At 36.0% G+C, this 10,932-nt stretch overlaps 1 pseudogene; it reads left to right on the top strand.

The window, feature by feature from the left end:
* Positions 1 to 4,270: 4,270 nt before the first annotated feature.
* Positions 4,271 to 6,965, top strand: LOC149005818 (G-type lectin S-receptor-like serine/threonine-protein kinase At2g19130 pseudogene; annotated as a pseudogene).
* The last annotated feature ends 3,967 nt before the right edge of the window (positions 6,966 to 10,932 follow it).

Genomic DNA, 10,932 nt, shown 5'->3' with positions numbered 1-10,932 from the left:
TATCCATCTAACGGGAAAAAGATAGAATCTCGATCTTCTCCCCGTCCGGAGAGCTGTGCTCCCCCATGGCTTTCCGACCACAAACATCAGTGGGTCCCACTGGTGAAAAAAAAACTTTTTTTATTTTTTTCAAAAAGTATTTTTCACCGTGGGCCCCACTGACATTTGTGATCAGGAAGCGTGGGGGGGCACAAAGTGCTCCCTGTACGGGTCGCTGATCCGGACTAAAAAAGATACAGCTTCAATTATGATCACATCAACACTCTGCAGTTTTCGAAAGCTGCATGCTACTCATCCTCCATGTTCTGCTCAAGATCACATCAACACTTTGCTTCTAAGCTTGTGAATCAACCCCTAAATTCCATAAAACCCATCTCTGCCTCTTATTGATTTTGTGGATCTTGACACCCAAAAACCAGAAAGGAGGAACTGTAACTACCAATTCCTGCAAACTAAGCATGAAATAATTCTATGGATTAGATTAAGTTTTAAAAAACGAAGGGTTGAAGATTCAGGACATCTAGATAATGAATTCTCGTGATTGGTTCTGTTACATTTTTGCCTTAAAATTAGAACCAAATTGCCTATGCAAATGTACTCTTTAAAACTAAAATTTCACACAAAATGAAAACGTGAAAACCTCTAAAAATTCAAGAAAAAGATTTCAATTTACTATTACAAGTTTACAACATATGGAAGAAAGATTAAAAAAAAAACAGAAGATCTTATTAACTGACAAGCTAAATTCTCATGATATATTCATCACAACTCTTCTCTCTCTAAGGACCTATTTGGTTACATGAATCTAGAGATTTATACTCGTTTGGTTGTGAAAATCATTGGGTTTATGAAATTTAGAGATTCATCATTTTACATTAAAAACGTGAATCTATAGATTTATGGGTATGGGGTGAAATCAGAGAACGAAAAAAGAGTTAAACATTTCGACAGAACTCTCCAAACTTTGACTTTCGACCGAAAACGAAGAGCTCCCTAGGTTTTCATTCCACATATTCAGATTAACCAAACAGTTAATTTTATGAATCATGACTGAATAGATTTGAAATCTCTAGATATTTGAAATCTCCCGACTCAATTAACCAAAAAAGACCTAAGTAAATCTTAGCTCACATTATACATACCCAAAATTATGATAACATTTGATAGGAAAAAAGAAAAACCAAATTTTATTGTACATATTAAATTTAAATTTTCATAATAATTTTATAGGACAAGAGAGAAAAAAACATGTTTCCCCCCTGCACTTAAAAACTATTTATCCTTACTTCCTTCTCAAAAGTTTATCCTCTAATTTTCACCAAAAGTGAACTTATTTGAAAATGCCAAATTACTCTTTGTTTGTACCTCATAAATCAGTTATGCTGATTTTTTATTTGTTGATGTCTTCTCCTATCCATTTCTTCTTCTTTATAGAAATCTATTATAAGATGTACATTTTAGCTTCTTCTTTTTCATATTAAAATTCTTATGTTTTTTCTTTCTTCCTCTTTAATAGAAATTTTTTATTTTTCGTTTCTCCTTTCTTCTCTCTTTTTACATGAATCCATCAAATGCCATCAGATCTTTCTTTTTTTTTTTCTTTTAAATTTCTCCCTCTTGTCCAACAATCATAAAAGGAAATATGAAAATATAAATAAAAACTAATATAAAAGAGAGGGATAGTATGAAAACACAATCACATATAAAAGAAAAGCAAAAAACTCATCAAATAAAAGAAAGAAATTTAAGGAGAAAATGGGAGGTAAGAGAGCGAGGAGAATAATAGTATATAGCCTAACTTCCAAGGAAAAAAGGCAATCACCGATCTACCATCTACAAATATACTAAATCAAAAGTACACATTCTTCCCAAAGAAAACCTACTGAAAAAATATATAAGCATTTAAATTAAAAAAGAAAAATAACAAAAACAATGTGCGTATACATGTTGAATTTTACTAGTTACCCAAGGAAAAAAATTGTTTTGAGAACGAAAAGCTTCTTCCATTTCCTGCCATGACTAGATTGAATTTACCAGCAGATTAATATACTATTTGAACCCGCTCCAGAGTGACTTGTGGAAAGGGAGAAACAAACCTAACGAGAACTATCCAATTCTAGGTTTGCGGGTAAAGAATTAATCAACCCCTGGGTCTTACAGTTAGAACAATATTTTAATCTCAGCCATCAGTTTTGGATAATCCACATGTCACTCTCTCATGCTGCATGGCTGATTTTTTCCCCACTAGCTTACTACTTATAAAAAAGTAACCACATACCACACTGGTTGTAACCTACCGTCATGGAACTTGATTTCTAATCTAATAAAGTTTACTTCATAAGAAAGAAAATTATAGATATACTATCATTTTTATGATCAAAATGCTATTACATCCTTTGATTTCTCGTCTTCAACTTACTCAAATCTAAAGAGAGGTATAATGTATTAATAATTTAATGTTGAAATAAGTTTCTAATTGAATGATGTATTAATAATTTAATGTTAAAATAAACTTCTAAATAAATAATGTATCAATAATTTAATGTTGAAATAAGCTTCTAACTGAATGATGTATTAATAATTTAATGTTGAAATAAGCTTCTAACTAATGATGTATTAATAATTTAATGTTGAAGTAAATTTCTAACTAAATATGCTACAATTAAAGAAAGTAGATCAAAATATATATATATCAAAGGAAATTAAGATTAGCCCTTTACAACGGATATTAATTTTCGTAGCATAAGATTAGCTGTTTACGATGGAAATGAATGTTATAAGCTAAACACACAATTGTTCCTGAGTTTACTTGGTGAAACTGGATTGTACACTTATAAATTTTACGTTAATTTTATATTATTTTTACAACCAACCAAACAACTCGGTAAAATTTCACTTTATCCATTTCTCTTCGTATTTTCCTTTTCTTGTTTCTCATTTGCCCTGCATTCAAACATATTCTTTATTTTTAAGAAAGTAGTAAAATAAAGCCGTAAAATTAAAAAGAAAATTTCAAGTAGAGAAAAAAGAAAAACTAAAGAGATTACTCAGGTGACAAGAGACAAATGCTTCTAAGTAAGAAGTTAAGAGTTCAAATCCTCTTAAGACCAGAGACAAAGCTCCGCTTTATATTAAAATTATATATAACTACTCTGAGAATGTAGTCAAAGTACACGTAAGTTGACCTGGGTGAATCTCATTTCAACCAAAAAATAAAAAATAAAAATAAATTAACACAAGTTTTGTGAAAAAGAATGATGACCTGTATATTGTAGACTGATGCTTGCTTACTTGTCCCTTTTTCTTTGGGCTTCAGATGCCTACTTATTTATCATAATTTTTTTCTTGTTTTTGGGAAAACAACTTCAAGTTAACCATGTAAGGTGTTGATGTTTTATTTCCTATTTTACTACTATTAATTTGCTGAATTTCAAAGAGGTAGTTGGAACCACATCATTTCAAATTTGGTGTGCTTCTGGGGCCCACTGAAGTGGTAGTAGATGATCTTGTGCCTAATTTGTCCTTCATGGAAACCATCAACTGATTCTTAGGAAATTCTGGTAGCATAAAAATCAAAGGTTTGTGACTTTGTTCTTTATGAATCTGCAATCCATTTGGTTAAATGTCTCAAAGAGAATTGATTTTGAGTAGAATCGCCAACAATTGATATTGATTCCTCAAAAGCACCCTAAATCTATTACAGCATCACTTATCTCTTTCGCTGCACTTTCTTCTAATTTGTTTCTTTTGATCATCCAAATCTTCTAGAAAGAGAGAATTGAAAGCAATGCCCAATCACCTTCTTAGGTTGCCAACAAGGGTCAACATCTGTGTTTGTCTTGCCGCTGCTGCCTCTCTCAGTACCATTTCACACTTCACCCACTCTTTACTTTTAGCTGTCTCTGAGGCCCAGCTATAGAAAAATTGTGAAAGAGAGATGAACAAGAAACCTGCAAGATAGAGAAAGTATGGATATCTTAATAAAAATCACTGTATGAGTAAGACATCAAGCCTATAGGTGGACGTTTCTTAACTCAAATTTCCCTCCTTCCCTTATTTTATTGTTTAATGGTGATTTGATGATATGCACACTCAAGAGGAATGTCTAGCAGACCAGCAGAGAGGACAAATGAAATCAGTCCCAGAGGTGTCAACAGAAGGCATCCATGTCATTTCATATTTCGTCAAGATTCAGGTGCCTTAAAAATTGTTCTACAAGCTCTTGTCACTCCTTTGACTCATTCAAATGTTCTTCTCATGAAGGTGACACTAATCCTCTTCTTTCTTATATTGCAACCTGGGGTGTCTGTGTTGTCTGTCAGTGGTTTTGCACGATGGGTATCAAAGAAAGTTCATGGTTCTTCCTCTCTGTTGTGTTTCATTGCTTCACTCTCAGAACCCTTCTTTCTGATGGAGCTAGCACCATCTCAGTTGGTGATTCTATTTCTGGAGACCAAACCATAGTCTCTGAACCAAATGGAACCTTCGAATTGGGTTTTTGCAGTCCAGGTAATAATTCTCAAAACTACTACATTGGCATATGGTATAGAAAGATCTCAGAAATGACATTAGTTTGGGAGGCTAACAGAGATAAAGCTGTCTCTGATAAGTCTTCTTCACAGCTGAAACTCCTGGAGGATGGCAATCTAGTTCTACTTGACTCATCCAAAACTCGCATTTGGTCCACGGGTTTGACCTCCATAACCTCAAATTCTACTGAGGCAGTGCTTCTTGATTCTGGAAATCTGGTTTTGAGAGAGAAGCTAAACTCCTCTGCAGTCATTTGGCAGAGTTTTGATCACCAAACTGACACTTGGTTGCCTGGTGGGAAGCTTGGGATGAATAAACTCACCAATATCTCACAGATGCTTACTTCATGGAAGAATTCTGAGAATCCTGCTTCTGGGATCTTCTCTTGTCAGCTAGACCCTGGTGGCAGTAGCCAGTATTTCATAGTGTGGAATGGGTCTCAAAGGTACTGGACTAGTGGAACTTGGAATGGGCGTATTTTCAGCTTAGTACCTGAAATGGAGGGCAACCATTACTTCTACTACAGTTATGTTTCAAACCAGAAAGAAAGCTATTTCACTTATAATGTATATAACAAGTCTCTGATTACTAGATTTGTGGTAGATAGAGCAGGGCAGATCAAGCAATATTTATGGCTGGATGGTATGGGGTGGAATTTATTTTGGTCTCAACCAAGACAAGTATGCGAGGTTTATGCTCTCTGCGGGACTTTTGGTACCTGCAATTCGCAAGATTTGAATTTCTGTGAATGTCTGCAAGGTTTTATTCCACGTTCAACAACAGATTATTACAATCTTGGTGATTGGTCTGGTGGTTGTGTGAGGAGAACCCCTTTGCTTTGTGAGAAAAATGTTACTGCAAATGGGGAGAAAGATGGATTCCTACTGATACCCAATATGAAATTGCCTGCAAATCAACAATCTTTGGCAGTTGATAGTGCCCAAGCATGTGAATCGGCTTGCCTGAATAACTGTACTTGCACAGCTTATACATATGACGATGATGGGTGTTCAGTATGGGAAGCAGATCTCTTAAATATGCAGTCACTCTCACAAGATGACAGTGGTGGAAGAGATCTATATCTCAAACTTGCTGCTTCTGAGCTTTCAAATTCTGGTAAGAAAAAATCAGTTACTGGTCTTGTTGTTGGTGTTACTTTAGGAGTTTTACTGCTTTTGGCATCTGCTTTGCTGATATTTTGGTGGTGGCGAAGAAGGAATGTTTTTGGACATTCAAATCCAATTGGGGATTCTTTGGTGCAGTTTTCATACAGAGACTTGCAAATTGCAACCAAGAACTTCTCCGAACAGATAGGAAGAGGAGGATTTGGCTATGTCTTTAAAGGGACATGGCCTGATCAGACAGTTGTAGCTGTGAAGAAACTCCAAGGCTTCAGTCAGGGTGAGAAGCAGTTCCGATCTGAAGTAAGCACAATTGGGACGATTCAGCACATTAACCTCGTTCGGCTTCGTGGGTTCTGTTGTCAAGGTACTAAAAGGTTGCTGGTCTATGACTTTATGCCAAAAGGCTCTTTAGATTCCCATCTATTTCATGACAGAAAGGATGTTCAGATCTTAGATTGGAAAACAAGATACCAAATTGCTCTTGGAACAGCAAGAGGACTAGCTTATCTACATGAGGAGTGCAGAGACTGCATCATACATTGTGATATCAAGCCTGAGAACATACTTTTAGATGCTGAATTTCATCCCAAAGTGGCAGATTTCGGCTTGGCAAAGCTCGTCGGTAGGGAATTCAGCCGAGTGTTGACAAGCATGAGAGGGACCATTGGATACCTTGCGCCGGAGTGGATTTCTGGTGTGCCAATCACAGCCAAAGCTGATGTTTTCAGCTTTGGTATGTTGCTCTTTGAGCTTATATCAGGGAAGAGAAACTCCAGTCAATGTGGGGATGCAAAATTTAGGTACTTTCCTACTTGGGCAGCCAGAAAAATCATTGACAATGAAGATATCCTAAGTCTCTTGGATTACAGGTTGGAAGGTTATGGTGATCATGCAGAACTCACCAAAGCTTGTAAAGTTGCTTGTTGGTGCATTCAAGATAATGAAGCTCACAGGCCATCAATGGGGCAAGTGGTTCAGATGCTTGAAGGGGTAATGGATGTTACCCCACCCCCATTTCCCAAAACTCTCCATGCTTTAGGGGATATCCATGAAGATCCCTTTGAGTCTTCATCCAATTGGGATTCACAAACATTTACATCCCAGGCCAAAAGCACTACTTCTTCAGCAATATCAATGACATGAATAAGCTGAAACTGAGAGGGAGTTTTTAAGCAGTTCATACTTACAGTGTGAGAGCATGGTATGTAAACTGCAGTTCAACTAAGTCTATAGCTATAGTTTCACACCTCTTCTTGTATTTTGTCTGCAACTTGTTTCTATGTTTGCTTATGTTATCTACCTATGGTTTCTTGTAATTAGGGTTGAAAATGTTAATTATTGTTGCATCTATCTTCCCATTGCTTTTCATATTCATTTGGAATTCTTTTCAAATACATTATACTAAAAATATTACCAACCAACCCCCCCCCCCCCCCAACCCCCTTTTCAGATTTCAAGCCTGTTGCTTGCACTAGGATAAACTTTTACTCCATTTTTCTTCTTTCATAAAGATGTTGATGATGGGGGAAGAAATCATCAAGCTGCAGGTTCAAATATTAAACTTTAAAGAATAATTTTTCAATTACTTCAATTAGTCCCCGTGTTCCTTGAATGGATCTCTTAGTTGTTGAGAGGGTTGCCCAAAAGCGGTATATAGGGCGTATCCGGTAAAACCTACAAGTGAACCTGTTGGATTCTACTAGGAGTTCAATTAAAATTTGTATACATGTAAAATTTTATTTCTTATTACCCAAGTAAGAGTATTTATGTAATAGTATACTTTTCACTTAATTTAACTCAAACTGATCAGATCATTTGATAAAAAATGGTGACATGTATCATAGAAGCATACATTGAAAATGAAAGCTAAACATATTTTTACCAAGGAAAAATAAACCTAACATATTAACTTGGATGAGAGTAATCCAAGTAACGAAAGTCCAGTTTAGTGACAATCGAACATCTCAAATTCAAAATTGTATCCTTGTCTATTTTAGAAGTACTCTCTCGATAGAGAATATGCAGGTCTGATCTAATGTATTTAAGTATCAACCTCATGACTTCCTCCATATGGCAGAAGTCTATGGTATCATCACCATCAGACACTCACCTTCAGATGTGAAAATTGGAATCACCTGTGAGTCTGACCACATGGCTCCACGCGTACACAAGGAGAAGAAAAGCGAACATCGCCCGACGTCAAGGAATATCCGAATGTGACCACTTGTGATTTATCATGTGTCTAGTTAGTTCAATTCAATTTATAGATGTACTCTATCCCCCAAATTCATATAGAAGACAATTTCCATGTCGTGTCAGTTGTGTATTGTATAGTTGCCTACTTGATGGGTAGACATCGACCTACAATTTTTCATGGACTCGTAACTTCTAACCTACCTTGTTGTCTTCCTGATGATTGGGAGAGAGACTGACGATTGATCAATTGTTACGGTCGTAGGATTAGAATCTCTAGTGAAGGAAACAACCCATTCCAATCTAGTGGCTCTATCATGCTAATCAAGAAAGGTAGAGAAAAGTAGACGGTCTAATAAAAGAATTTGAATCCTGAGGAAATATTTTAACCCTCATCATTAGATTTTTGACACATGCTTAATCTCAAATAATTGAGTTTTTCATTTAGTAAATTAGTTTAAATAGAACTTATACTATTAATATTTGATTATTGAAAAAAAAAAAAAAAAAAAACAATGGTCAAAGTCACCCTTCTATTATCAATACCGTTAGTTTTTATTTATTTATTTTCAATATTGACAATAGTAGACCAAAAAAATAAATGGAGTGTGAATTTTTTTTTTTTTTTTTTTGGCTAAGGTATATCCGGGCCAACCTTACGCGCCCCTTGATTACATCCTCAGCAATGATTGAATTGACTACCTCTCCACTGAGAAGTATGGATCTTTACCACTTTACCAATCATGCTTTGATATGGAGTGTGAATTTTTCATTCAAGTTTATTCATGTTGTTTTGAAATATTTATATTATTTATATTATTATTTAATTGTAATTTTGAAATGTATGAACTCCCAGTCTCATATAATATTACATAGAGTATGGATCATCTCCCTTGACGTCTATGCTCTTTCGACCGCTTTACAACTACAAACTGTGGACCCAATAAGTAAACAATAATCTGTGGCATTCCTATAATTTGTGATCAATAACCCTCCGGATGCTCTATGTGAAGGAGATGATCCAGACTCCATTGCAATGCCACCTGTTGGAGTAAAACTTGCATTGATATGTTCTATTTTTTTTTTTTTGGGTACAAAGGTGCTTTTTATATTAATATTACTTATAGAGGATTTTTTTTCTTTTTCAAATAATTAAGAAACAAAACATTTATTAGAAATTCAGACTCGTTCGGATTAGTCTGTGTCTCCGCGCTTCGGTTTTGCTTTTACCGCAGAATGTTCTGAGCGTGAACCGGATATCATGATAAGGTCAAAATGGTCTTTTTAATCTCGTTGGCATCTAGGCTCTAGCTTGTAAGGAAAGCCGCCTACTCATACTTTGAACCAGAATATACGGACTATGCTCAGTTGGTTCTTGGTTCAGTGTCTTCACATCCTCCTCTGGATCTCTGTTTTATTTGTATTTCTGCTCTCCGATTTCTCACAGTTGAAGGATAGAGTTAGTTTTGATGGAATCAATTTCGCCGGCATTAGGCTTAAACTTCGTCGCTTCATCGGTGAAGAGACTTTCTTGTAATGTCGAGTTTTCTGTTCCAGTCACTCCAAGATTGTGGAATTTCGGGAAAACTTGGAAGAAAAATCGCGTTTTTGCAAAGGGGCGAATAATTCGGAAATAGATTTCAATGATCCTGATTGGAAGGCCAAGTTTCAGGCGGATTTCAACATTCCTCATCTTACTGACGCATTTGATGACCTTGTTCCCATTCCTTCTACCTTTTGTCTAAAGAGCAGGTCAGTTTTCTCCCCGCATGCTTTGTTTGATTTCTGAAGCGTGATTGAATTGTTATCTGCTGAGAAATCACGGAATGTTTGCTCGTTCTATGCATTTGCCGAAACTTTGTCTCCTGAGTTCGAATTTTAGGTCTCCTGAGGAATCGGGAGATAGAAATAAGTTTTAGTAATCTTATGTGCTTGGAAGTTAGAGGAGATTATAGTAATTGTGGGAGTCACTGGTTGGCATTAATTATGGGAGACAGGGAGAGGGATGGAATCAGTGTATCTCAAAACTTCTACAATTTATACCTAAATGGAGCCAAACAGATCTCATAATGACCTTAATGACTAGAACAACATGAATAAAAAAAGGTTTTATGGAGAACAGACAACAAAGGGGATCCAATGTTCCTCGACTCTTGAAAACACAATATTTCTCTAAACTATAAACTAGTATGGATTTTGCTTCTCTGTTCCCACTTGCACAGATTACACCTCATTTAGCCGACGATGAACACGAGGCTCAATATCTGGAGGTTTGTATAAGAAAGAACTTGCAAACCAAACTGTCTTCACAAACGAACAACTCAAAATAACATGGTTAAAACCCTCCAAATCGAAACCACAATGGATGCAAATTTTACGGTCTTCTTTGCCCACGGCCCAAGCCTCTGATTTACTCAAATAATCGAACCTGCTTCATTCATAATCAAAGAGGCTGTTTAGCCAAGTTACGAGACACTTGGACTCAATTTGGGGTGACTCAATTTGGAACTCCCTATCTAATAGGAATCCAACTACCTCACAACTTCCCACAACTTAGACTTCAACAAATTCCTAAAAAAAAAAAAAAAAAAAAACCAACTCTAAGAGATAAATGACTAACTTTCAAATAAAAACAAGAGCAAATTGCACTAGCACCTCAAAATGGAGGCCTTAAAACACTGACATCATTTTATGTTTAAAAAACACAAAGACCCAAAATTGGATTTTTATTGGATATATTTGTCTAATTTTATCACTAACAATTAAACCAGTGTTTATTTTATTTCAATTCCAAAAATATCCCTATAATAAACAATATCTGGACTGGAAAGTAATTCTCAAACTTCAGAAATTTCCAGTAATTGTTCAACTTCTACAGTAGTACACATGCAAATCATAGCAGCCCAAGTAAGAAAGATCACCCCCACTCCATCTCATCTTCCCTCTCTCACTTCCCTTTCAGTTCCAGGTGTCATCAGGCCTTCCCGCATCCTCTCCACCACGCGCAAGGCGTCCCTGCCCCCTCCCCTGTTTGCGCATTGCAGAAACATCACCCTACACACCCACAGGCCCTTGAATCCTGTTA

This window comes from Hakea prostrata, chromosome 9 (assembly GCF_041222555.1).
Source record: "Hakea prostrata isolate BN-2017 chromosome 9, UWA_Hpros_2, whole genome shotgun sequence".
NCBI lineage: Eukaryota > Viridiplantae > Streptophyta > Magnoliopsida > Proteales > Proteaceae > Hakea > Hakea prostrata.
Note: the sequence above shows the minus strand (reverse complement) of the source record. Positions and strands in the feature narration are given on the sequence as shown.